The sequence below is a fragment of the Anser anser genome (assembly GCF_964211835.1).
Source record: "Anser anser genome assembly, chromosome: 2".
NCBI lineage: Eukaryota > Metazoa > Chordata > Aves > Anseriformes > Anatidae > Anser > Anser anser.
The window spans coordinates 138,549,564-138,562,643 of NC_139721.1; the positions used below are offsets into that span (position 1 = coordinate 138,549,564).

Sequence of the window (13,080 nt, forward strand, 5' to 3'; positions counted from 1 at the left end):
TTTAAATATTTCTCATTTAATTGACAGGCATCATAGAGCTTGTTGCAGAAAAAAAGATGTGTGGAATATCCTTCCATCTGATCAATACTCCTCTAGGATTTAGGTGACATATAGCTGAGCACCTTGAAACCTCTGCTTTTCAATCTCAAAAAGATGCAGAAATGAACTCTGGCCTGAAGTGAAAGACAACCCTATTAATCTTCAGGATGAAAGTTGCTTCTTCTTCAGGCAGGATTCCCAGAACTGCGCCATCATTTCTGGCCACAGAAATGGGAAAGAGTAAACCCTTGGGCCAGCCCTATCTGCCAGAGCACCCCCAAGCTCTGGAGGTAATGTTATAACCTGATATATATATATGTCATATATATATATATATATATATATCATATTTATGTCAGTGAAAATAACAGTGATCACATCTTACCAGGCAAGGAATGGGATCAAATTCACAGTCCAAGAGTTTTCCTGAACATCCCTGGGTTTGTGCTGACTTGAATAGTTAATAATAGTTTTCCAAGCAGTAGTAGGGAACAATAAGCAAGTCCAGTGAGAACAGGGAAGGCAATCTGTAAGGCAGGTGACAGAAGAGATGATTACATTTCATAGGATTTCCATTAAAGTTTTATCAAATACTAAAAAAAAGGTACGAAGCAGTTGTCTAATGTTGCCACATTGTTCATTTAACTGATGGCTTGTAACAAAGGTAGAAGAGCATAATTCCTTTAGGTAAATAGAAAATTAGACTTAGTAGTAGTGTCCTTAAATTGGATGCTGCTGAACACTCAAATCCCTCATGTATGTCTGAGAGCACAGAGTTATCACTGAATGATACTTAAATACAACTGCAACACAGTGCTTTTTCATGCACAGCACAATCTGTTTATGTTTCTTATGCTCATCCCTTTAAAGACCTGATGGAACCCAGTCCAACACAAATGTAATGAGCACATCAGTTAAGTAGGGAGATGGTACCTTGTGACAGCTGGGCTGCGGAGGGGCTTCAAGATTCTGTGAAAGGGAAATGAACAAAGGGAGTCGGAGAAGGACTTAGTTCAGATAGGAATGACACCTTTGCGGAAGGATTGTCCAGGTCAAGAACTGCATTTCTGTCATTTATTTTATTATCCTTTTATTGAGGTATTCCATTTTTTTTTTTTTTTTTTTTTTTTTTTTTTTTTTTGTAGCTAGCAAAGTATCTTTCTTAGACTGCATTATGAGCACAGTGTTAAACATGGTAGGGTGCCAATCTACAGTCAGGGCCAAGAGCCCTTACTGAAAACTAGGTCAGCCTTAGAGGTTATATCAAGTAACCCCCTGGGTAAGTTGCCTTGCAAGACTTTACAGTAAAATATTTTCTTTTTTTTTTTTTCCCCCCAATTTTTTATATTTTTTGAATATGACAGAAGTTGGGAGCAGAGATCCCCAGCACCACTCTCCCAGTCTGTACTGCAGGTGTTCTGCGGAGAGTGACTTCAGAAACAGAAGAATACTCAGGGGACAATAGCAGTCTGCTAGGAAACAATGAAATGTTTCTTATTTTCTTTTTTGAGTTTTTTTAGAATCCGTGCTCCAAATATTCTACCTTCCTTGCAGAGTGAAAAAGCATACAAACTAAACAGCATTGGCGGAATGTGATTTTTTGGTAATAATTTTTTAAAACAAATCCAACCCCATTCATATTTAATGACTTTTTTTTTTTTCTCACCAGTTAGCCAATGGAAAGTAAATTGAGGAGTTGCTCATCCTAAAGGAATCCAAATCATTTAAAATGTAATAAATTAGGCATATTCCCCCAGGATCAGGGCATATTATCAGTCAATAAGCAGGATTAATTTAGATTTCAATATGTTATGCTCTCCATAATCTTTGCTTCTGGTGCACATTAGAGAGTATTTTGCCCCACAAGATTAGTCCGGAATAAGTAGGCTTTATCAATGTTCATCTAGCCTCTGAGAACAATTTAATTTTCTCAGTACTTTAATAATGAAATGATTTTTTTTTATCTGTTTATGTATCTAAAAGGTGATCCTCCCATTTTGAGTAGATGATTATGTTCCTAGTTTTAAGAAAAATTGAACATATAAATAGGATGGATCACTAAGATATTCCACCATGCTGGTGTTTCTCAGCACACATACCTGAGTGACAAAAAATATTTCTTTCACTTGATTGTCAACAGGAATTCAGATCAGATTGTCCTAAGTCTCCTAGCATCTTTCCAAGACCAATTTCATTGCTTAGATTTGACTGCTTTCATTTTTCCAAATCAGAGATTCTCCTTTGAACAAATGACAACGATCAGTTCATTTCTACCACTTTCCTCTCATTTTGCTGTATTAAGGTAACAGTATATTTTATTTCTGTTTTACAGATTCAGAAAGGCAAAGGAACCTGCTCAGGATCTCACTGGAAGCTAAAGTCAGAAAAATAGCTAGAGCCCAGGCAAAGAGAAAAAATATCTGCAGTCTTTCCGTCCACTAAATATGTTGTTGCCATTGCTTGTAACAGGCACAGCTTTGCACTAAGCAAGCAGTATGGGCCTCCTAGGGTTTGTCTGAACTTGTTTTGACCCAGCTGGAAATTTGCTTCAGCTTGTTACAGCATTTACCTAATGACCATGGGACTGTTACCTCCTTGGTTTTAGCTGTCGCTTAGCTTGGAACAACTCTGTGGTGTAACACCAGGTATTAAAGTTTTGCAACTAATGGATAGTGCGAGCAAGTGCAAGCAAGACATTTCTCTGTTCATTACCGTAGAAGAAAATGGGGAAGAGAGGGGAGAAGGCATAGGATGAAGGCAGAGGCCTCGAGAGCACATGCAGAGGAAGATACGGGAGTCCTGGGGGCTATAAACTGGGGACAGTTACTGATCAGCAAATGAATGCAACCTTGGGCACTGTGTAAATCATTCCTATGGGCAGCAATAAGAACCAAGAAGCATCCAATTTACGTCAAGAATACCATATAGAGTACATGAAGATACAACGTGGACTTACAGTCTGATAAAGAAGAAGCAAGGTAGATAGCATGCCAGCAAACAGAAAAAAGGCCCCAAGCAAATCCCAGAGGAGGAAGAGGAAGAAGGGAAGAAGCCTTCAACACCAACATCACGATCCTGGTGATCATAAGCAATCCCGAATCACAAGCAAGGGCTTGGGATACTAAAGACTCATGGTAACTCCCTCCTTGTGCCTTGTGGTAATGGCCACCGTCAGCCTTAGGACCCCGAGGGGTAGTGGGAAGGTGAACATAACACTGGAGACAGGGGAAAGTTCTAGAAAGTTGTATAAGTCATTTTACCTGTGTTACACAATTTGAACTGTGTAGTGTCACTGTAACTGGGCTAACAATGACTTTTCAATGAGACAGTTAAGACTGTAATTAGAACACCAGTAAATTACTGACTTTACATATGTGGCGTGCTTCTTTTGCCTGTAACGAGGCTTTGCATATTACAAACTGGTGGGAAGCCAAACGACCTGTTCTTTAACTTGAAGGTAACAAACTGACAACATAAATACCGAACAGGCATAATCCAAACAATATGAGGTGACAGGGAGGTTAAAGCAATCTTAGCTCAGCTGAAGGACTAACAGCCTGCTGCCACGCTAGAGGTTAGTTTGCAGGCAGGTCTTTCATGATGTGAGAGTTTCCTCTTCTTTTCCTGCTTTCCGTGAACCCAGCCAGGAGCAGAAAACCAGGCAGGACCTCTGAGCAGATGCATCTGCACTTTCACCTGTGGTGAGCTCCAACTGCTCAGCCACTGTAAGGGCAAACACCTCACGCTGTTATTTGCTGGGGCTGTGAAGCCACGCATGGCCTGTATAAATTAATGGTGAAAACCTAGTACTTTCTGAATAGCCCTGACTGCAGAATGATGGGAAATACTGTTGAAGTAATGCATTTGAAAAGACACTTTTTTGTTTCTAACACAAAATGTTAGGAGAGTGCTATATAGTCTGCATTTTCTGTAAGTATTTAGACGTTAATATTGATAATAACCAAAAAAAAAAAAAAAAAGCAAACACTGGCATACATTCCAGCTTAATTGTTTTGAAGGACTTGAAAGGTTTTCTGAATCCACAAGCTACTGTGCTTCAGTAACAGGACCCTAATAACACAAAGAGCATTCTGCAGACATACATATGTACAAAAGATGAAATACTATGAAGGCTGTTCCTAAGCACATTAACTTTATAATATTGGACATATTAGGAAATATAATCTAGCCTCAGATTCAGCAAAGTGGCTACATGTATGCTAGCATGGGACTTCACATACAGGGCAATTTTTAACTCACACTGCTTTGTAAACAGGCTCAGACAGTGTTGGAAATTCTGGCCCTGCTGTGCTGATCTCCAACTGTCTTCTCTTGCTCTTTATAAATCTCTTTCCCCGTCTGCTTTCAAAATGTTATCTTAACTAGGATTAATAAAGATACACTGGGGAGCTTCTTATCTCTTACAGGAATTATGATTATAATAATAATAAAAAAGCTTTAATCTTGGAAGAGCAATGGAGGGAGAGGAAGGCTGGAAAGAAAAAACTGTGTGTGGGGGAGAACAGACAGGTAAGAGGTGAGACAAGGACATTGGAGGTCATGGATGGGCCCACACCAAAACCTGAGGTCCAAGTACCCCTGAACTTTGAGAATATCGGGAGCCAGATAAAAAAAGGTTTGATCTGGACCCCTACCTTTCTCTCCGAATTAAGGATAAGCTGGTTCTGATAAAAGAAGATCCATCCTGAGAGTTTTTGAAATTCAAAAGAACTCAGTTTACCTTTTAAATTAAGTTCTGAGCGGCTTTCCTATTTCTTGTGTTCAGTCAGGAGAAGATGTGGAAATATCAAAATACAGCATGAAAGACATGCCTGCCCAGCCTGAATGAGGGCGTACTGAAAATCTCCTCAGGGGGACTGATCCTCTGAGATTTCCAGAGCTAAGAAGCCTGGATGTGCTTCAGAAAAATAGCTGAAGTTTTAGGCAATTGACTGAATGAAACCACAACATCAAACAAATTGAGGTTCACCATGGCTTGCTGCTTAACTGGAATATAATTGCATTTATTTTAGATATATGTGATTCTCCTATTTGTAACTGAAGACCTGCAGAGTTCACTGGCTGCCATGCCAAAGACCTCGGTGGCTACATCTGCATTAGGATATTAAGCACATCCTGGCTCTCATCTGGCCTGGAGGCACAGTGACATAGCCAGGCTCATGCTCACAGGACTGAACTCTCTTGTCCCCCAGACCTGGGTGGCTACATCCAAACTGCCTGCAGGGAATGGCCCTGTGAAACATGCTCAGGACCTAATGGGGAAAGGGCTAGCAGGCATGACCAGAACTGTGCCAGATATCATGGCCATGTTTAAAATTGTGGACAATTGTGGGGTAGCAGTGGGCTCATATCCTGGCACTGTTTAGTTAGTAATAAAGACTGAGCTGACGGATGCTGGCTATCTGCTGCTTGACTGCGGTCTCCCTGGCAAGGAGACCATCACAGTGGCCAGTTTTGTGTATCATCACTCTTCCACATCTTGCTAGGATTCCGCATGTCTGAAAGATGGGCTTTGTGAATTAAGTTGTTTGTCTCTAGTTGGAGATTGGATATCCTTGGTCCTGTGCATCATCCCACTTGATTTTGGCCCTATGCTTCATCAGTTATTCAAGACCAGACACCCTTTTCATTGAGGTGTATATACTTACTGTCAGACCTTTGTTGCTGTTCTGAGAACCAGCACCGGAAACTATAGGGGGTTCATCTGGCAGCAGTGCATCTCTGAAGTGATACGGACCAGTGAGAGCATGTAAAGGCAAATAACATCATTGTCTCTTTAATTTAAAGTCGTCCTTTAAAGCCTGGGAAGCCAACTACTGCTGGTAAACTATTATACTGAACTCCTGAGCCTAATGTATATCATGGACACAGCTTGGGACCATGTTGGAAAGAGACCTAGATGGACAGAGCTACACTTTGTCTCCCACTGCATGCCCATTCTCCCATCAAAAAGAAGCCTAAAACTTACCAATGAAAGGTACCTTACAGACATCTCCATTCAGGTGACTGAGAAAAAAGGGTTGTAAGATATGCCATGAAATCTAGCTGCAGTGTTGCAATTCATTATTTCTGCAGTAGAAGTATCTCAGGTTATCTACTTAACCCAGCCTCTTGATCCTGGGTAGGCTATCACTACAAAATTTTCTCTTTCTGAGTGAAAGATCGGTTTTCCTACACATGCATTATTCAAGTAGGATGATATAAAACCATATTATACTATTGAAAGTGTATAAACCCTCAGTCTTATCTCTTGTTTTGACATGTCTTGAAATCAGCCTTATTAGACATATCATTTGGTTTGTCCAGGTTTTATATTGAGATATTGAGATACTGTTCAAGAACTCTGTCGAGTGAAATTACATACTTAAATCTTTGTATACTCATAATATTCTAGTGTCTGGTTAACTTCCAGATCATTACCCAGTAACACCTCTATACCCACCTCTCTGTTTACTGAAGAAATATCCAGTTTCTTTTGTTTTCTGGCTGACTGGAGTATATGAATAGGAATGGAGAGGTGGTTTTAGAGTGGTAAAATGGAGAGCAAATTGCAGAAGAGACAGATTAAAGAGGTGAGTTTTGTTTAGAGTTCTGAATGCAATGAGACCTGCAGCAATTAGTTTCTGCTTCAAGGGGTCTGTGTCTGACTCTGGTATAATATCTGAGTACTGTACTCATGTTTCCCATGCCTTCCCCCCCATATCGATCATTTAATTGCTTCAGGAAGATATTGTTATCCCAGGAGATCCAACATGTGAGTCTCAGAGCCACCAAGGGCCATGAATGGGATCTGGATACCATCTGCTTTAACTGGACCCCATGATCAGTGAGAAACCAAAATGGATTACCAAGAAAAAATAAATACAGCGTCTCTCAGATGACTGTCTGCCATGTTCTGTGAGAGCTGAACTTTTGGAGTGAGGGATGAAGCTTCATTATTGGGTACAATGAGTTGCAGTGGTCAAGTCTGAAGGTTGCAAGGATGTACTTTGCTGGAGCTGAGGCTGTTTGGAAAGAGCGTGGCTTTCCAGCTAAGGAATTATTCCCTTTTGTAAAATAAGAATTGTGCTTATGTGCATGTATTTTTTTATGTCGATAGATGTTTGTGTGAGCATCTGTGTCTGTGTGGAGGAGCTGGAGCACAAGAAAAAAAATCCAAGCATGCAAATGAAAAAAACCTGTTCTTTTATGAAGAAAATGGGTCTGTTCTCTTTTGGTTGCATTGCTTACATAGTTGTTAGTTTAATCTTTATAATAAAGGGTGTTTTTTTTTTTTTTAAATGTGTGGCAAACTAAGCAACTGGAACATAGGTAGAAATAATATATTTGGGTTACAGGAAAAAAAAAACTGGCATGACTTTAAAGGCACACATTTCATAACACCACATGTGCAAAGCATTATAATAATTGTACTGTGCACATCTGTAACAGACAGAGTGAACAATGAATATTAAAAACACATTCCTATAGCTGGCCCAGAAGCTTGGCAGTAGATTTTTATATGGGAGACCTGTACTAGAGTCCAAATGCTGGGTTTTCTGCATCCAAAGCTGGCGGGGCTTTGGCAGTGGCTAAGGTGATGGGCTCGGGTGCAAGCAAAAGGGGTGGGGAGGAAGATGGTGAAGTTGTTCCAGCTGCCTCTGCTTCATTCCCCAACTTGCTACCCCACAGAAGGTATTTTGCTGAGGAAATCTGGCTGGAGCCCTCAGTGGCTGCTTTTCAGAGCTGTTACAGTGCCAGAATGAGGAGGAAAAGGGATGGATGTGGAAGCAAACCAGCAACAAACAAATGGACAGAAGGCTATGCTGTGTACACCTGGGCTCTCGTCCCAGCAAGGGTTCAGAAACACTTAAATTTCCTGAGATACAACTCCTGGGCAAGATGGGCAAGATAAGTACACACACCAAGGTTGTGTGGCTCCTGCTAACTGATTAAGTGTGTCATTTAATTAGTGGGCTATGCAGCATATTGAAGGCATCTTATGGGGAAGAACAGTGGGATATCATTCAATTAAGACTCTCCTTGCAAACAGTGGAGAATGCAGTAGCCACCTCACAAGGAAGAGTTCATCTTTCCACCAAAGAGCCAAGTCCAGAATGTTTTGAAGATTCTGCTACTGCTTTATAAGGCAAAGAGCAGGGTATCATGTTTTTCATTTTATAGCAACAGGAGAAATGCCATGAAAAGCCCCAGAACTTCCAGCTTGTGGAAATGCCTTCCACAAGCACAGGAGAGTAAACTTCCTGCCAGACCCTAAAAATGGAATGGATATCAAAATGTCACATCTCTGAATCCAGTGGCTTTGCCATGAGAATTCAGCTGTGAAAGCAACACTCAAGATTTCATTATGTCCTGTAGGAGGAGGAACGTGGAACACTTGGTCTCCAGGCCCAAATGGTAATCATTTATCAGGGAAATGCTCTTCTTTTCTCTCTTTACATTGATTTCACTTGTATATCCACATTATTTTAGTCAGTAGGACAATTTTCTTCCCTTTCTTTTCCTTGTCTTCACACGTTAGAACATTTCAGATGCCTAAGAAAATTAACAGTTGTAATGTTGCTGCTCTATTATCTATCACACTCATCACTATTTCACTGTTGCCTTTTACTTCTGTATCAGTCAGTCTGTATCACATAGTGAGAGCACAAAGCTTTTAGAGGAAAGGCCATCCTTCCTTCTGTGCTCATGTAATGTCACCCTGACACATTAATTTGTCATTAATGTTCAAAACTGCTATGGCAATGCTTCTATCATTACCACTACTAATCCACCCTTTTACAAGCACTATTTAAGGTAATGTAAAATGTTGAAAGAGTGTTTGGGACTTCAACAAAATAACATCTTATTGTCTTGAGACAGATTTAAAAATCATACTATTAATAATAATAAATAAAGAGACTTCCTGAGGCAATGCAAAATAGATCCTTTTTTTTTTTTTCCACAGGAAAGTGGGGATTTTCCTGAAATTCTATGACTTTAAGAGCAAGAGATTAAAGGAAAAACAAATATTAAGAGATTAACAATAAAGTCATAAGAAACGAAGACATTGGATATTCATAAACGAACAGTCACAGAAATCAGAAATGCAACAAATTTCAATAGTAAACATTTCAGTCATCTAAAAAAATAATTATAATCCCATTTCCTTTTCTTTTCTTCTTTGAAACACTTCTCCAGTTAAATGAAGTTGCTTAGCCCTAACATGTAATATCTTCAAAGACAATTTAGAGCATTCAAAAAAGCCCTTTGATGTGAAATTAGAAAAACTTAATGTATTAAAAATATATATTTGTATTTTGACTAAGTAACCTAGTAAAGAGCCATTCTGAGATGGAGAGGTAGAAATAAATCATATTCCTTAAACAGAAGAGCCATGGTTTGTCTACACCTGAGCAATGGGTCGCTATGTGTTACAGCTAAATTCAAAGAGGTTACATAGAAAAAGTACATAAATAGTATGCCAGTCAACTTCATTATCAATATATCATGTACAACCTCTATCAAAAACTCACAGTGTCCTAGACATTAGGAAGTTGAATGAGAAATATTGAAAAGAAATACTTCTGATGTTACATGATTTACAAAATATTGTAGCTTTTATGAATTGTTGTAAAGAGCAAGAAAGCCAGTTGAGATGCAGGAATGTGCTAATTAAGGAACACTATAGGAATGTAAACACAGGTAGGCTTCCAACAGGCATGTGGGGAGAAGAAATCTGAGCCTAGCTAGCAGGGAAGAGGGAGTCGTACTTCATGTAAAGCTTAAACCTGCATTCCCAAGAGCTGGAGATAAAGTGAAAGGAAAGCAAGAGAAGTGGGAGGGGATCCATCTTGGAAAGAGAGAATGCAACCTGAAATATCTCACAGATGTTGGCAGCCCTGGAGTTGTGGTGAGGTTTTGGATGCCTGTCTTCCTTTCCTTCCCTCCCCTCTTCTATTAATGTTGTAAGTCAGCTCTGTAAAATGGTATTAGAAACAAACAGCCGCTGAGTTGCTGATTTGGGTTTTGAGGCTTACTACAGCCTCAGAGAATATGCTCTGAAATACAGCATCCTGAAGGAGAGGCTAAGCAGGATCTATTGCCGTATATTGCCACAGCTGGATAATATCTCAGAGAAGTGATGAATGGTGGTTTGGAGACGAGACTAATCCTGGGTGTGTTTTAAGTTATTGGAAGTGTTGCTTTTTAAGGATTCACTGAAATCAAGAATGGTACAACCCAATGAGCAGGAGATCAAGAAAAGGTATCAGGAGTCCTGGAAAGATGAAGAAGTAGCTCCTGACAAACCCAAACATAAAAAAGGAAGTGTATAAGAGACGGAAGCAGGGTCAGATATCCAAGGAGGAATATAGACACTGTCTGAGCATTCAGGTATGGAGCTAGGAAACTCCGAATCTGGAGTTGAGTCTAGCAAAGTAAATGAAAAATAAGAAAGATTTCTGTGGGTATATCATTAGCAAAAAGAAAACACGGGAAAATATTGTCGAATAGCCAAAATGGGCATAGCACCTGGTAGATATGGAAGGTTTCTCCTTCATCTCTTTACCTGAAAGTTCAGTCTTAAGGAATCCCAGATCCCTGAGTCAAGTGGGAAAGTCTGGACCAAGAAAGATTTATCCTTGGTGGAGGAAGATCTGTGAAGAGAATATTTAAACAAATAGGACATGAACAACTCTATGGGGCCTGATGGAATGCACCCGCAAGTACTAATGGAGCAGGCTTATGTCATTGTAGGGTCATTGCTGATAATCTTTGAGAGTTCATGGAGATTGGTGGAGAGGACTGAGGGCTGGGAGAAAGTAAATGCTACTACTCTGTCCAAAAAGGGCAACAATGGAGAAACAGAGAACTACAGACCAAACAGACTCAGTTTAATCACTGGGAAGCTGAAGAAGCAAATAATTCTGGAAACCATTTCCAAAGTCATTAAAGCCAAGAAGATGCTTGAGAGTAGTCAGCGGCTATTAACAGAGCAGAAATCATGCTTGGACAGCCTAATAACCTTCTATGATGAGATGACTACCTTGGTGGATGAGCAGAGAACAGTGAGTATTGTTTAACAATGTACTCAAGCAAGACTTTCAGCACTGTCTCCCATAGCATCCTAATTGACAAATTGATGGAGTACAAGGTATATAAATGGACAGTGTTGTGGATTGAAAACTGGCTGAACTGCCGGTCTCAAAGGGTTGTAATCACTCTTGTAAGCCCACTTGGAGGCCAGTCACAAGTGGTGTACCCAAAAGGGGCCAATGTTGTTTAACCTCTTGATTATTGGCCCAGATTTTGTGACAGAGGACACCCTCAGAAGATTTACAGGTGACAGAAAACTGAGAGGAGTAGCTGATACATCAGATGGTTATGCTGCCATCCAGAGGGACCTCAATAGTCTGGAGAAGTGGGCTGACAAGAACCTCATGAAGTTCAACGAGGGGAAGTAGGAGGTCCTGAACCTGAGGAAGGATAACATTATTAATTGGTATACACTGGAGGCTAGCCATCTGGAAAACATCTTTGCAGAAATGGACCTAGAAGTTGTGGTGGGTGACAAGTTGAACATAAGCCAACAATGTGCTCTTGCAGTAAAAAAGGCCAAGAGTGGCCTGGGCTGCATTAGGAACAGCACTGCCAGAAGGTCAATGGAGGTGATCCTTCCCTCTACTCAGCGTTGGTGTGACACATCTGAAATGCTAGGCCCAGTTCTGGGCTACCCATTACAAGGGAGACATGGACATATTAGTGTGAGTCCAGTGGAGGGCCAAAAAGATGATTCAGGAAGGGACTGCCACATCTGTCAGGCAAGGAGAGGCTGATAAAGCTGTGACTGTTCATCCTGGAGAAAAGAAGTCTCGGGGATTTTAACAATGTGTATGAATGCCTGATGGGTCGAATAAAGTAGACAAAGACCAAATTTTCTCAGTAGTCCCCAGTGACAGGAAAAGAGGCAATGAACACAAATTGAAATATGGGAAATTATATTTGAGCATAAGTAAAAACTTTTTTATTGTGAGGTTGACCAAACACTGGAATAGGTTTCCCAGAGAGGCTGTACAGTCTCCAGTCTTGAACATATCCAAAACCCACCTGGATACAGTTCTGTGCAATCCACTCTAGCTGGCCCTTGTTTGAGCAGACAGGTTGACAGAATCACAGAAAGGCTGAGGTTGGAAGGGACCTCTGGAGATCGTCTAGTCCAGCACCAAACTGGTTCAACCAGATAATCTCCAGAGAGCCCTTCCAGTATCAATGATTTTCTGATTGTGTGATTGTGTTTACTTTACTTTTTTTTTCTTTCAGATTTTGTGATGAATTGTTTAATATTATTTTGCTAACGTAATACTAATTGATTTGTCTCTAAACTTATCTGGTGCTCAGTGAAACGTCAGGTTAATCTAACAGACCACAAGTCTACACAAATCCAGCTTTCCATGAATGTTTGAATACAAGTTTGGATATTGGGGTGTCTCACATTAATGTGTCAACTAAAAGTCAGTATGAATTTTGGCACCACCAGATGGCAAGCGAAATGTAGTGGGCTGTCCCTAGCTGACATTTCCAGTGCCTCTCCAACAGACAATGGTAAAGCAAACTTCAGTTATAGCCAAATGCTCTGTCCTCATAATATGCAAAATGTTTGTCTCCTGTACATCTTAAGGAAGAAATAGGCTGGGTGGACAACATACAAAGTAGAAAAAATCCCCTTCTATTTCCTACTACTTTTTCTTAAGGATCCAAGAGGTCACAGTCATATTGTTCTGAAAGCCTAGGTGTTGCAGGCAGGAGGAACATGGAACTATAAAGCTTCTACGAGAAGCATCTGCTGCTGCTACAAGAAGACAGTATCAGGGAGGTAGTGCAGTTTGACATGGGGATATTGGAAATTTGCCGTAGTCCAGGTCTGCAGAAGCCAGGAAAAAATCAGAGAAGCTCTAGTCCAAGAGAGTTTAAAGAGCGATAGTTAATGGTCTTCTTACCTAGTTATCCATCATACACTGTGCACATTTTTGCAAGAAGGAC

The 13,080-nt window shown here is 40.3% G+C and overlaps 1 long non-coding RNA gene across 1 annotated transcript in view; it reads left to right on the forward strand.

Moving 5' to 3' along the window:
* LOC310895501 overlaps positions 1 to 13,080 on the forward strand; it is a 39,804-nt gene that overhangs the window by 20,040 nt on the left and 6,684 nt on the right. Inside the window, exon 2 of the long non-coding RNA XR_014580733.1 lies at positions 2,372 to 8,457. This is a non-coding gene — a long non-coding RNA (uncharacterized lncRNA). The remainder of the gene's footprint in view (positions 1 to 2,371; positions 8,458 to 13,080) is intronic.